The sequence below is a fragment of the Chroicocephalus ridibundus genome, chromosome 12, assembly GCF_963924245.1.
Source record: "Chroicocephalus ridibundus chromosome 12, bChrRid1.1, whole genome shotgun sequence".
NCBI lineage: Eukaryota > Metazoa > Chordata > Aves > Charadriiformes > Laridae > Chroicocephalus > Chroicocephalus ridibundus.
In genome coordinates this window covers 22,368,474-22,382,684 of record NC_086295.1, presented here as the reverse complement: position 1 = coordinate 22,382,684, position 14,211 = coordinate 22,368,474, and positions in this window count along the sequence as shown.

The window sequence follows — 14,211 nt, the reverse complement described above, 5'->3', positions numbered from 1 at the left end:
GGAAAGTCTCTGCTAACACCCTGCAGAGCGCTGTGCCCAATATACAGAAACGTCTTGCGGTATCTCCTACAGGGAAAGTGCCAGGAGGGAATTGTCGAGCTTGTTCTGAGTGTCTCTGAGAATTGCTCTGATTATCCGTGTGACCTCTTTGCTAAGACTCTCCAGAGAGCCGTCCTCAAAACCAACACACATCTTGACATATCTCCCACATTGATCGCAGTGTCTCCAGAAACGGCATTCAAGGAGCCAGGACCTTTTCTCCCTACACTCTCCATTGAGTTGTCCTCAAAACCAATATACATCCTGCTATATCTCCCACATGGAAAGTGCCAGGAGGGAGAAGTGGGGATTATGTTTAGACTTTCTCGGAACTGCTTCAAATCAACTAGATCTCTTTGTGCTGTAAATCTCCCAACAGCCAAACGCAAAAGCAGCAAACATCTCGCTGTATGTCCCACATCCAAAGTGCCAAGAGAGAGCTTGCTCTCCCTGTCTTTGAGTACTGTTTTCACTGTCCCGGTTACCTCTTGGCTAACGTTCTCTTCAGAGCTGCAGTGAAACCAGGAACCACGTGGAGAAGGCACCCACACTGAAAGTGCCTGGAGGGAACATTGGGGCTTCTTCTCAGTGTCTCTGACATAGGGTTTCACTCTCCCGGGAAAGTCTCTGCTAACACCGTGCAGAGCGCTGTGCCCAATATACAGAAACGTCTTGCGGTATCTCCTACAGGGAAAGTGCCAGGAGGGAATTGTCGAGCTTGTTCTCAGTGTCTCTGAGAATTGCTCTGATTATCCCTGTGACCTCTTTGCTAAGACTCTCCAGAGAGACGTCCTCAAAACCAACACACATCTTGACATATCTCCCACATTGATCGCAGTGTCTCCAGAAACGGCATTCAAGGAGCCAGGACCTTTTCTCCCTACACTCTCCATTGAGTTGTCCTCAAAACCAATATACATCCTGCTATATCTCCCACATGGAAAGTGCCAGGAGGGAGAAGTGGGGATTATGTTTAGACTTTCTCGGAACTGCTTCAAATCAACTAGATCTCTTTGTGCTGTAAATCTCCCAACAGCCAAACGCAAAAGCAGCAAACATCTCGCTGTATGTCCCACATCCAAAGCGCCAAGAGAGAGCTTGCTCTCCCTGTCTTTGAGTACTGTTTTCACTGTCCCGGTTACCTCTTTGCTAACGTTCTCTTCAGAGCTGCAGTGAAACCAGGAACCACGTGGAGAAGGCACCCACACTGAAAGTGCCTGGAGGGAACACTGGGGCTTCTTCTCAGTGTCTCTGACATAGGGTTTCACTGTCCCGGGAAAGTCTCTGCTAACACCGTGCAGAGCGCTGTGCCCAATATACAGAAACGTCTTGCGGTATCTCCTACAGGGAAAGTGCCAGGAGGGAATTGTCGAGCTTGTTCTCAGTGTCTCTGAGAATTGCTCTGATTATCCGTGTGACCTCTTTGCTAAGACTCTCCAGAGAGCCGTCCTCAAAACCAACACACATCTTGACATATCTCCCACATTGATCGCAGTGTCTCCAGAAAGGCATTCAAGGAGCCAGGACCTTTTCTCCCTACACTCTCCATTGAGTTGTCCTCAAAACCAATATACATCCTGCTATATCTCCCACATGGAAAGTGCCAGGAGGGAGAAGTGGGGATTATGTTTAGACTTTCTCGGAACTGCTTCAAATCAACTAGATATCTTTGTGCTGTAAATCTCCCAACAGCCAAACGCAAAAGCAGCAAACATCTCGCTGTATGTCCCACATCCAAAGTGCCAAGAGAGAGCTTGCTCTCCCTGTCTTTGAGTACTGTTTTCACTGTCCCGGTTACCTCTTGGCTAACGTTCTCTTCAGAGCTGCAGTGAAACCAGGAACCACGTGGAGAAGGCACCCACACTGAAAGTGCCTGGAGGGAACATTGGGGCTTCTTCTCAGTGTCTCTGACATAGGGTTTCACTGTCCCGGGAAAGTCTCTGCTAACACCGTGCAGAGCGCTGTGCCCAATATACAGAAACGTCTTGCGGTATCTCCTACAGGGAAAGTGCCAGGAGGGAATTGTCGAGCTTGTTCTGAGTGTCTCTGAGAATTGCTCTGATTATCCGTGTGACCTCTTTGCTAAGACTCTCCAGAGAGCCGTCCTCAAAACCAACACACATCTTGACATATCTCCCACATTGATCGCAGTGTCTCCAGAAACGGCATTCAAGGAGCCAGGACCTTTTCTCCCTACACTCTCCATTGAGTTGTCCTCAAAACCAATATACATCCTGCTATATCTCCCACATGGAAAGTGCCAGGAGGGAGAAGTGGGGATTATGTTTAGACTTTCTCGGAACTGCTTCAAATCAACTAGATCTCTTTGTGCTGTAAATCTCCCAACAGCCAAACGCAAAAGCAGCAAACATCTCGCTGTATGTCCCACATCCAAAGTGCCAAGAGAGAGCTTGCTCTCCCTGTCTTTGAGTACTGTTTTCACTGTCCCGGTTACCTCTTGGCTAACGTTCTCTTCAGAGCTGCAGTGAAACCAGGAACCACGTGGAGAAGGCACCCACACTGAAAGTGCCTGGAGGGAACACTGGGGCTTCTTCTCAGTGTCTCTGACATAGGGTTTCACTGTCCCGGGAAAGTCTCTGCTAACACCCTGCAGAGCGCTGTGCCCAATATACAGAAACGTCTTGCGGTATCTCCTACAGGGAAAGTGCCAGGAGGGAATTGTCGAGCTTGTTCTGAGTGTCTCTGAGAATTGCTCTGATTATCCGTGTGACCTCTTTGCTAAGACTCTCCAGAGAGCCGTCCTCAAAACCAACACACATCTTGACATATCTCCCACATTGATCGCAGTGTCTCCAGAAACGGCATTCAAGGAGCCAGGACCTTTTCTCCCTACACTCTCCATTGAGTTGTCCTCAAAACCAATATACATCCTGCTATATCTCCCACATGGAAAGTGCCAGGAGGGAGAAGTGGGGATTATGTTTAGACTTTCTCGGAACTGCTTCAAATCAACTAGATCTCTTTGTGCTGTAAATCTCCCAACAGCCAAACGCAAAAGCAGCAAACATCTCGCTGTATGTCCCACATCCAAAGTGCCAAGAGAGAGCTTGCTCTCCCTGTCTTTGAGTACTGTTTTCACTGTCCCGGTTACCTCTTGGCTAACGTTCTCTTCAGAGCTGCAGTGAAACCAGGAACCACGTGGAGAAGGCACCCACACTGAAAGTGCCTGGAGGGAACATTGGGGCTTCTTCTCAGTGTCTCTGACATAGGGTTTCACTGTCCCGGGAAAGTCTCTGCTAACACCGTGCAGAGCGCTGTGCCCAATATACAGAAACGTCTTGCGGTATCTCCTACAGGGAAAGTGCCAGGAGGGAATTGTCGAGCTTGTTCTGAGTGTCTCTGAGAATTGCTCTGATTATCCCTGTGACCTCTTTGCTAAGACTCTCCAGAGAGACGTCCTCAAAACCAACACACATCTTGACATATCTCCCACATTGATCGCAGTGTCTCCAGAAACGGCATTCAAGGAGCCAGGACCTTTTCTCCCTACACTCTCCATTGAGTTGTCCTCAAAACCAATATACATCCTGCTATATCTCCCACATGGAAAGTGCCAGGAGGGAGAAGTGGGGATTATGTTTAGACTTTCTCGGAACTGCTTCAAATCAACTAGATCTCTTTGTGCTGTAAATCTCCCAACAGCCAAACGCAAAAGCAGCAAACATCTCGCTGTATGTCCCACATCCAAAGTGCCAAGAGAGAGCTTGCTCTCCCTGTCTTTGAGTACTGTTTTCACTGTCCCGGTTACCTCTTTGCTAACGTTCTCTTCAGAGCTGCAGTGAAACCAGGAACCACGTGGAGAAGGCACCCACACTGAAAGTGCCTGGAGGGAACATTGGGGCTTCTTCTCAGTGTCTCTGACATAGGGTTTCACTGTCCCGGGAAAGTCTCTGCTAACACCGTGCAGAGCGCTGTGCCCAATATACAGAAACGTCTTGCGGTATCTCCTACAGGGAAAGTGCCAGGAGGGAATTGTCGAGCTTGTTCTGAGTGTCTCTGAGAATTGCTCTGATTATCCGTGTGACCTCTTTGCTAAGACTCTCCAGAGAGCCGTCCTCAAAACCAACACACATCTTGACATATCTCCCACATTGATCGCAGTGTCTCCAGAAACGGCATTCAAGGAGCCAGGACCTTTTCTCCCTACACTCTCCATTGAGTTGTCCTCAAAACCAATATACATCCTGCTATATCTCCCACATGGAAAGTGCCAGGAGGGAGAAGTGGGGATTATGTTTAGACTTTCTCGGAACTGCTTCAAATCAACTAGATCTCTTTGTGCTGTAAATCTCCCAACAGCCAAACGCAAAAGCAGCAAACATCTCGCTGTATGTCCCACATCCAAAGCGCCAAGAGAGAGCTTGCTCTCCCTGTCTTTGAGTACTGTTTTCACTGTCCCGGTTACCTCTTTGCTAACGTTCTCTTCAGAGCTGCAGTGAAACCAGGAACCACGTGGAGAAGGCACCCACACTGAAAGTGCCTGGAGGGAACACTGGGGCTTCTTCTCAGTGTCTCTGACATAGGGTTTCACTGTCCCGGGAAAGTCTCTGCTAACACCGTGCAGAGCGCTGTGCCCAATATACAGAAACGTCTTGCGGTATCTCCTACAGGGAAAGTGCCAGGAGGGAATTGTCGAGCTTGTTCTCAGTGTCTCTGAGAATTGCTCTGATTATCCGTGTGACCTCTTTGCTAAGACTCTCCAGAGAGCCGTCCTCAAAACCAACACACATCTTGACATATCTCCCACATTGATCGCAGTGTCTCCAGAAACGGCATTCAAGGAGCCAGGACCTTTTCTCCCTACACTCTCCATTGAGTTGTCCTCAAAACCAATATACATCCTGCTATATCTCCCACATGGAAAGTGCCAGGAGGGAGAAGTGGGGATTATGTTTAGACTTTCTCGGAACTGCTTCAAATCAACTAGATATCTTTGTGCTGTAAATCTCCCAACAGCCAAACGCAAAAGCAGCAAACATCTCGCTGTATGTCCCACATCCAAAGTGCCAAGAGAGAGCTTGCTCTCCCTGTCTTTGAGTACTGTTTTCACTGTCCCGGTTACCTCTTGGCTAACGTTCTCTTCAGAGCTGCAGTGAAACCAGGAACCACGTGGAGAAGGCACCCACACTGAAAGTGCCTGGAGGGAACACTGGGGCTTCTTCTCAGTGTCTCTGACATAGGGTTTCACTGTCCCGGGAAAGTCTCTGCTAACACCCTGCAGAGCGCTGTGCCCAATATACAGAAACGTCTTGCGGTATCTCCTACAGGGAAAGTGCCAGGAGGGAATTGTCGAGCTTGTTCTGAGTGTCTCTGAGAATTGCTCTGATTATCCGTGTGACCTCTTTGCTAAGACTCTCCAGAGAGCCGTCCTCAAAACCAACACACATCTTGACATATCTCCCACATTGATCGCAGTGTCTCCAGAAACGGCATTCAAGGAGCCAGGACCTTTTCTCCCTACACTCTCCATTGAGTTGTCCTCAAAACCAATATACATCCTGCTATATCTCCCACATGGAAAGTGCCAGGAGGGAGAAGTGGGGATTATGTTTAGACTTTCTCGGAACTGCTTCAAATCAACTAGATCTCTTTGTGCTGTAAATCTCCCAACAGCCAAACGCAAAAGCAGCAAACATCTCGCTGTATGTCCCACATCCAAAGTGCCAAGAGAGAGCTTGCTCTCCCTGTCTTTGAGTACTGTTTTCACTGTCCCGGTTACCTCTTGGCTAACGTTCTCTTCAGAGCTGCAGTGAAACCAGGAACCACGTGGAGAAGGCACCCACACTGAAAGTGCCTGGAGGGAACATTGGGGCTTCTTCTCAGTGTCTCTGACATAGGGTTTCACTGTCCCGGGAAAGTCTCTGCTAACACCGTGCAGAGCGCTGTGCCCAATATACAGAAACGTCTTGCGGTATCTCCTACAGGGAAAGTGCCAGGAGGGAATTGTCGAGCTTGTTCTGAGTGTCTCTGAGAATTGCTCTGATTATCCGTGTGACCTCTTTGCTAAGACTCTCCAGAGAGACGTCCTCAAAACCAACACACATCTTGACATATCTCCCACATTGATCGCAGTGTCTCCAGAAACGGCATTCAAGGAGCCAGGACCTTTTCTCCCTACACTCTCCATTGAGTTGTCCTCAAAACCAATATACATCCTGCTATATCTCCCACATGGAAAGTGCCAGGAGGGAGAAGTGGGGATTATGTTTAGACTTTCTCGGAACTGCTTCAAATCAACTAGATCTCTTTGTGCTGTAAATCTCCCAACAGCCAAACGCAAAAGCAGCAAACATCTCGCTGTATGTCCCACATCCAAAGTGCCAAGAGAGAGCTTGCTCTCCCTGTCTTTGAGGACTGTTTTCACTGTCCCGGTTACCTCTTTGCTAACGTTCTCTTCAGAGCTGCAGTGAAACCAGGAACCACGTGGAGAAGGCACCCACACTGAAAGTGCCTGGAGGGAACACTGGGGCTTCTTCTCAGTGTCTCTGACATAGGGTTTCACTGTCCCGGGAAAGTCTCTGCTAACACCGTGCAGAGCGCTGTGCCCAATATACAGAAACGTCTTGCGGTATCTCCTACAGGGAAAGTGCCAGGAGGGAATTGTCGAGCTTGTTCTGAGTGTCTCTGAGAATTGCTCTGATTATCCGTGTGACCTCTTTGCTAAGACTCTCCAGAGAGACGTCCTCAAAACCAACACACATCTTGACATATCTCCCACATTGATCGCAGTGTCTCCAGAAACGGCATTCAAGGAGCCAGGACCTTTTCTCCCTACACTCTCCATTGAGTTGTCCTCAAAACCAATATACATCCTGCTATATCTCCCACATGGAAAGTGCCAGGAGGGAGAAGTGGGGATTATGTTTAGACTTTCTCGGAACTGCTTCAAATCAACTAGATCTCTTTGTGCTGTAAATCTCCCAACAGCCAAACGCAAAAGCAGCAAACATCTCGCTGTATGTCCCACATCCAAAGTGCCAAGAGAGAGCTTGCTCTCCCTGTCTTTGAGTACTGTTTTCACTGTCCCGGTTACCTCTTGGCTAACGTTCTCTTCAGAGCTGCAGTGAAACCAGGAACCACGTGGAGAAGGCACCCACACTGAAAGTGCCTGGAGGGAACATTGGGGCTTCTTCTCAGTGTCTCTGACATAGGGTTTCACTGTCCCGGGAAAGTCTCTGCTAACACCGTGCAGAGCGCTGTGCCCAATATACAGAAACGTCTTGCGGTATCTCCTACAGGGAAAGTGCCAGGAGGGAATTGTCGAGCTTGTTCTGAGTGTCTCTGAGAATTGCTCTGATTATCCCTGTGACCTCTTTGCTAAGACTCTCCAGAGAGACGTCCTCAAAACCAACACACATCTTGACATATCTCCCACATTGATCGCAGTGTCTCCAGAAACGGCATTCAAGGAGCCAGGACCTTTTCTCCCTACACTCTCCATTGAGTTGTCCTCAAAACCAATATACATCCTGCTATATCTCCCACATGGAAAGTGCCAGGAGGGAGAAGTGGGGATTATGTTTAGACTTTCTCGGAACTGCTTCAAATCAACTAGATCTCTTTGTGCTGTAAATCTCCCAACAGCCAAACGCAAAAGCAGCAAACATCTCGCTGTATGTCCCACATCCAAAGTGCCAAGAGAGAGCTTGCTCTCCCTGTCTTTGAGTACTGTTTTCACTGTCCCGGTTACCTCTTTGCTAACGTTCTCTTCAGAGCTGCAGTGAAACCAGGAACCACGTGGAGAAGGCACCCACACTGAAAGTGCCTGGAGGGAACATTGGGGCTTCTTCTCAGTGTCTCTGACATAGGGTTTCACTGTCCCGGGAAAGTCTCTGCTAACACCGTGCAGAGCGCTGTGCCCAATATACAGAAACGTCTTGCGGTATCTCCTACAGGGAAAGTGCCAGGAGGGAATTGTCGAGCTTGTTCTGAGTGTCTCTGAGAATTGCTCTGATTATCCCTGTGACCTCTTTGCTAAGACTCTCCAGAGAGACGTCCTCAAAACCAACACACATCTTGACATATCTCCCACATTGATCGCAGTGTCTCCAGAAACGGCATTCAAGGAGCCAGGACCTTTTCTCCCTACACTCTCCATTGAGTTGTCCTCAAAACCAATATACATCCTGCTATATCTCCCACATGGAAAGTGCCAGGAGGGAGAAGTGGGGATTATGTTTAGACTTTCTCGGAACTGCTTCAAATCAACTAGATCTCTTTGTGCTGTAAATCTCCCAACAGCCAAACGCAAAAGCAGCAAACATCTCGCTGTATGTCCCACATCCAAAGCGCCAAGAGAGAGCTTGCTCTCCCTGTCTTTGAGTACTGTTTTCACTGTCCCGGTTACCTCTTTGCTAACGTTCTCTTCAGAGCTGCAGTGAAACCAGGAACCACGTGGAGAAGGCACCCACACTGAAAGTGCCTGGAGGGAACACTGGGGCTTCTTCTCAGTGTCTCTGACATAGGGTTTCACTGTCCCGGGAAAGTCTCTGCTAACACCGTGCAGAGCGCTGTGCCCAATATACAGAAACGTCTTGCGGTATCTCCTACAGGGAAAGTGCCAGGAGGGAATTGTCGAGCTTGTTCTGAGTGTCTCTGAGAATTGCTCTGATTATCCGTGTGACCTCTTTGCTAAGACTCTCCAGAGAGACGTCCTCAAAACCAACACACATCTTGACATATCTCCCACATTGATCGCAGTGTCTCCAGAAACGGCATTCAAGGAGCCAGGACCTTTTCTCCCTACACTCTCCATTGAGTTGTCCTCAAAACCAATATACATCCTGCTATATCTCCCACATGGAAAGTGCCAGGAGGGAGAAGTGGGGATTATGTTTAGACTTTCTCGGAACTGCTTCAAATCAACTAGATCTCTTTGTGCTGTAAATCTCCCAACAGCCAAACGCAAAAGCAGCAAACATCTCGCTGTATGTCCCACATCCAAAGTGCCAAGAGAGAGCTTGCTCTCCCTGTCTTTGAGTACTGTTTTCACTGTCCCGGTTACCTCTTGGCTAACGTTCTCTTCAGAGCTGCAGTGAAACCAGGAACCACGTGGAGAAGGCACCCACACTGAAAGTGCCTGGAGGGAACATTGGGGCTTCTTCTCAGTGTCTCTGACATAGGGTTTCACTGTCCCGGGAAAGTCTCTGCTAACACCGTGCAGAGCGCTGTGCCCAATATACAGAAACGTCTTGCGGTATCTCCTACAGGGAAAGTGCCAGGAGGGAATTGTCGAGCTTGTTCTGAGTGTCTCTGAGAATTGCTCTGATTATCCGTGTGACCTCTTTGCTAAGACTCTCCAGAGAGACGTCTTCAAAACCAACACACATCTTGACATATCTCCCACATTGATCGCAGTGTCTCCAGAAACGGCATTCAAGGAGCCAGGACCTTTTCTCCCTACACTCTCCATTGAGTTGTCCTCAAAACCAATATACATCCTGCTATATCTCCCACATGGAAAGTGCCAGGAGGGAGAAGTGGGGATTATGTTTAGACTTTCTCGGAACTGCTTCAAATCAACTAGATCTCTTTGTGCTGTAAATCTCCCAACAGCCAAACGCAAAAGCAGCAAACATCTCGCTGTATGTCCCACATCCAAAGCGCCAAGAGAGAGCTTGCTCTCCCTGTCTTTGAGTACTGTTTTCACTGTCCCGGTTACCTCTTTGCTAACGTTCTCTTCAGAGCTGCAGTGAAACCAGGAACCACGTGGAGAAGGCACCCACACTGAAAGTGCCTGGAGGGAACACTGGGGCTTCTTCTCAGTGTCTCTGACATAGGGTTTCACTGTCCCGGGAAAGTCTCTGCTAACACCGTGCAGAGCGCTGTGCCCAATATACAGAAACGTCTTGCGGTATCTCCTACAGGGAAAGTGCCAGGAGGGAATTGTCGAGCTTGTTCTGAGTGTCTCTGAGAATTGCTCTGATTATCCGTGTGACCTCTTTGCTAAGACTCTCCAGAGAGACGTCCTCAAAACCAACACACATCTTGACATATCTCCCACATTGATCGCAGTGTCTCCAGAAACGGCATTCAAGGAGCCAGGACCTTTTCTCCCTACACTCTCCATTGAGTTGTCCTCAAAACCAATATACATCCTGCTATATCTCCCACATGGAAAGTGCCAGGAGGGAGAAGTGGGGATTATGTTTAGACTTTCTCGGAACTGCTTCAAATCAACTAGATATCTTTGTGCTGTAAATCTCCCAACAGCCAAACGCAAAAGCAGCAAACATCTCGCTGTATGTCCCACATCCAAAGTGCCAAGAGAGAGCTTGCTCTCCCTGTCTTTGAGTACTGTTTTCACTGTCCCGGTTACCTCTTGGCTAACGTTCTCTTCAGAGCTGCAGTGAAACCAGGAACCACGTGGAGAAGGCACCCACACTGAAAGTGCCTGGAGGGAACATTGGGGCTTCTTCTCAGTGTCTCTGACATAGGGTTTCACTGTCCCGGGAAAGTCTCTGCTAACACCGTGCAGAGCGCTGTGCCCAATATACAGAAACGTCTTGCGGTATCTCCTACAGGGAAAGTGGCTGGAGGGAATTGTCGAGCTTGTTCTGAGTGTCTCTGAGAATTGCTCTGATTATCCCTGTGACCTCTTTGCTAAGACTCTCCAGAGAGACGTCCTCAAAACCAACACACATCTTGACATATCTCCCACATTGATCGCAGTGTCTCCAGAAACGGCATTCAAGGAGCCAGGACCTTTTCTCCCTACACTCTCCATTGAGTTGTCCTCAAAACCAATATACATCCTGCTATATCTCCCACATGGAAAGTGCCAGGAGGGAGAAGTGGGGATTATGTTTAGACTTTCTCGGAACTGCTTCAAATCAACTAGATCTCTTTGTGCTGTAAATCTCCCAACAGCCAAACGCAAAAGCAGCAAACATCTCGCTGTATGTCCCACATCCAAAGTGCCAAGAGAGAGCTTGCTCTCCCTGTCTTTGAGTACTGTTTTCACTGTCCCGGTTACCTCTTTGCTAACGTTCTCTTCAGAGCTGCAGTGAAACCAGGAACCACGTGGAGAAGGCACCCACACTGAAAGTGCCTGGAGGGAACATTGGGGCTTCTTCTCAGTGTCTCTGACATAGGGTTTCACTGTCCCGGGAAAGTCTCTGCTAACACCGTGCAGAGCGCTGTGCCCAATATACAGAAACGTCTTGCGGTATCTCCTACAGGGAAAGTGCCAGGAGGGAATTGTCGAGCTTGTTCTGAGTGTCTCTGAGAATTGCTCTGATTATCCGTGTGACCTCTTTGCTAAGACTCTCCAGAGAGACGTCCTCAAAACCAACACACATCTTGACATATCTCCCACATTGATCGCAGTGTCTCCAGAAACGGCATTCAAGGAGCCAGGACCTTTTCTCCCTACACTCTCCATTGAGTTGTCCTCAAAACCAATATACATCCTGCTATATCTCCCACATGGAAAGTGCCAGGAGGGAGAAGTGGGGATTATGTTTAGACTTTCTCGGAACTGCTTCAAATCAACTAGATCTCTTTGTGCTGTAAATCTCCCAACAGCCAAACGCAAAAGCAGCAAACATCTCGCTGTATGTCCCACATCCAAAGCGCCAAGAGAGAGCTTGCTCTCCCTGTCTTTGAGTACTGTTTTCACTGTCCCGGTTACCTCTTTGCTAACGTTCTCTTCAGAGCTGCAGTGAAACCAGGAACCACGTGGAGAAGGCACCCACACTGAAAGTGCCTGGAGGGAACACTGGGGCTTCTTCTCAGTGTCTCTGACATAGGGTTTCACTGTCCCGGGAAAGTCTCTGCTAACACCGTGCAGAGCGCTGTGCCCAATATACAGAAACGTCTTGCGGTATCTCCTACAGGGAAAGTGCCAGGAGGGAATTGTCGAGCTTGTTCTGAGTGTCTCTGAGAATTGCTCTGATTATCCGTGTGACCTCTTTGCTAAGACTCTCCAGAGAGACGTCCTCAAAACCAACACACATCTTGACATATCTCCCACATTGATCGCAGTGTCTCCAGAAACGGCATTCAAGGAGCCAGGACCTTTTCTCCCTACACTCTCCATTGAGTTGTCCTCAAAACCAATATACATCCTGCTATATCTCCCACATGGAAAGTGCCAGGAGGGAGAAGTGGGGATTATGTTTAGACTTTCTCGGAACTGCTTCAAATCAACTAGATATCTTTGTGCTGTAAATCTCCCAACAGCCAAACGCAAAAGCAGCAAACATCTCGCTGTATGTCCCACATCCAAAGTGCCAAGAGAGAGCTTGCTCTCCCTGTCTTTGAGTACTGTTTTCACTGTCCCGGTTACCTCTTGGCTAACGTTCTCTTCAGAGCTGCAGTGAAACCAGGAACCACGTGGAGAAGGCACCCACACTGAAAGTGCCTGGAGGGAACATTGGGGCTTCTTCTCAGTGTCTCTGACATAGGGTTTCACTGTCCCGGGAAAGTCTCTGCTAACACCGTGCAGAGCGCTGTGCCCAATATACAGAAACGTCTTGCGGTATCTCCTACAGGGAAAGTGCCAGGAGGGAATTGTCGAGCTTGTTCTGAGTGTCTCTGAGAATTGCTCTGATTATCCGTGTGACCTCTTTGCTAAGACTCTCCAGAGAGCCGTCCTCAAAACCAACACACATCTTGACATATCTCCCACATTGATCGCAGTGTCTCCAGAAACGGCATTCAAGGAGCCAGGACCTTTTCTCCCTACACTCTCCATTGAGTTGTCCTCAAAACCAATATACATCCTGCTATATCTCCCACATGGAAAGTGCCAGGAGGGAGAAGTGGGGATTATGTTTAGACTTTCTCGGAACTGCTTCAAATCAACTAGATCTCTTTGTGCTGTAAATCTCCCAACAGCCAAACGCAAAAGCAGCAAACATCTCGCTGTATGTCCCACATCCAAAGTGCCAAGAGAGAGCTTGCTCTCCCTGTCTTTGAGTACTGTTTTCACTGTCCCGGTTACCTCTTGGCTAACGTTCTCTTCAGAGCTGCAGTGAAACCAGGAACCACGTGGAGAAGGCACCCACACTGAAAGTGCCTGGAGGGAACACTGGGGCTTCTTCTCAGTGTCTCTGACATAGGGTTTCACTGTCCCGGGAAAGTCTCTGCTAACACCGTGCAGAGCGCTGTGCCCAATATACAGAAACGTCTTGCGGTATCTCCTACAGGGAAAGTGCCAGGAGGGAATTGTCGAGCTTGTTCTGAGTGTCTCTGAGAATTGCTCTGATTATCCGTGTGACCTCTTTGCTAAGACTCTCCAGAGAGCCGTCCTCAAAACCAACACACATCTTGACATATCTCCCACATTGATCGCAGTGTCTCCAGAAACGGCATTCAAGGAGCCAGGACCTTTTCTCCCTACACTCTCCATTGAGTTGTCCTCAAAACCAATATACATCCTGCTATATCTCCCACATGGAAAGTGCCAGGAGGGAGAAGTGGGGATTATGTTTAGACTTTCTCGGAACTGCTTCAAATCAACTAGATCTCTTTGTGCTGTAAATCTCCCAACAGCCAAACGCAAAAGCAGCAAACATCTCGCTGTATGTCCCACATCCAAAGTGCCAAGAGAGAGCTTGCTCTCCCTGTCTTTGAGTACTGTTTTCACTGTCCCGGTTACCTCTTGGCTAACGTTCTCTTCAGAGCTGCAGTGAAACCAGGAACCACGTGGAGAAGGCACCCACACTGAAAGTGCCTGGAGGGAACATTGGGGCTTCTTCTCAGTGTCTCTGACATAGGGTTTCACTGTCCCGGGAAAGTCTCTGCTAACACCGTGCAGAGCGCTGTGCCCAATATACAGAAACGTCTTGCGGTATCTCCTACAGGGAAAGTGGCTGGAGGGAATTGTCGAGCTTGTTCTCAGTGTCTCTGAGAATTGCTCTGATTATCCGTGTGACCTCTTTGCTAAGACTCTCCAGAGAGACGTCCTCAAAACAAACACACATCTTGACATATCTCCCACATTGATCGCAGTGTCTCCAGAAACGGCATTCAAGGAGCCAGGACCTTTTCTCCCTACACTCTCCATTGAGTTGTCCTCAAAACCAATATACATCCTGCTATATCTCCCACATGGAAAGTGCCAGGAGGGAGAAGTGGGGATTATGTTTAGACTTTCTCGGAACTGCTTCAAATCAACTAGATCTCTTTGTGCTGTAAATCTCCCAA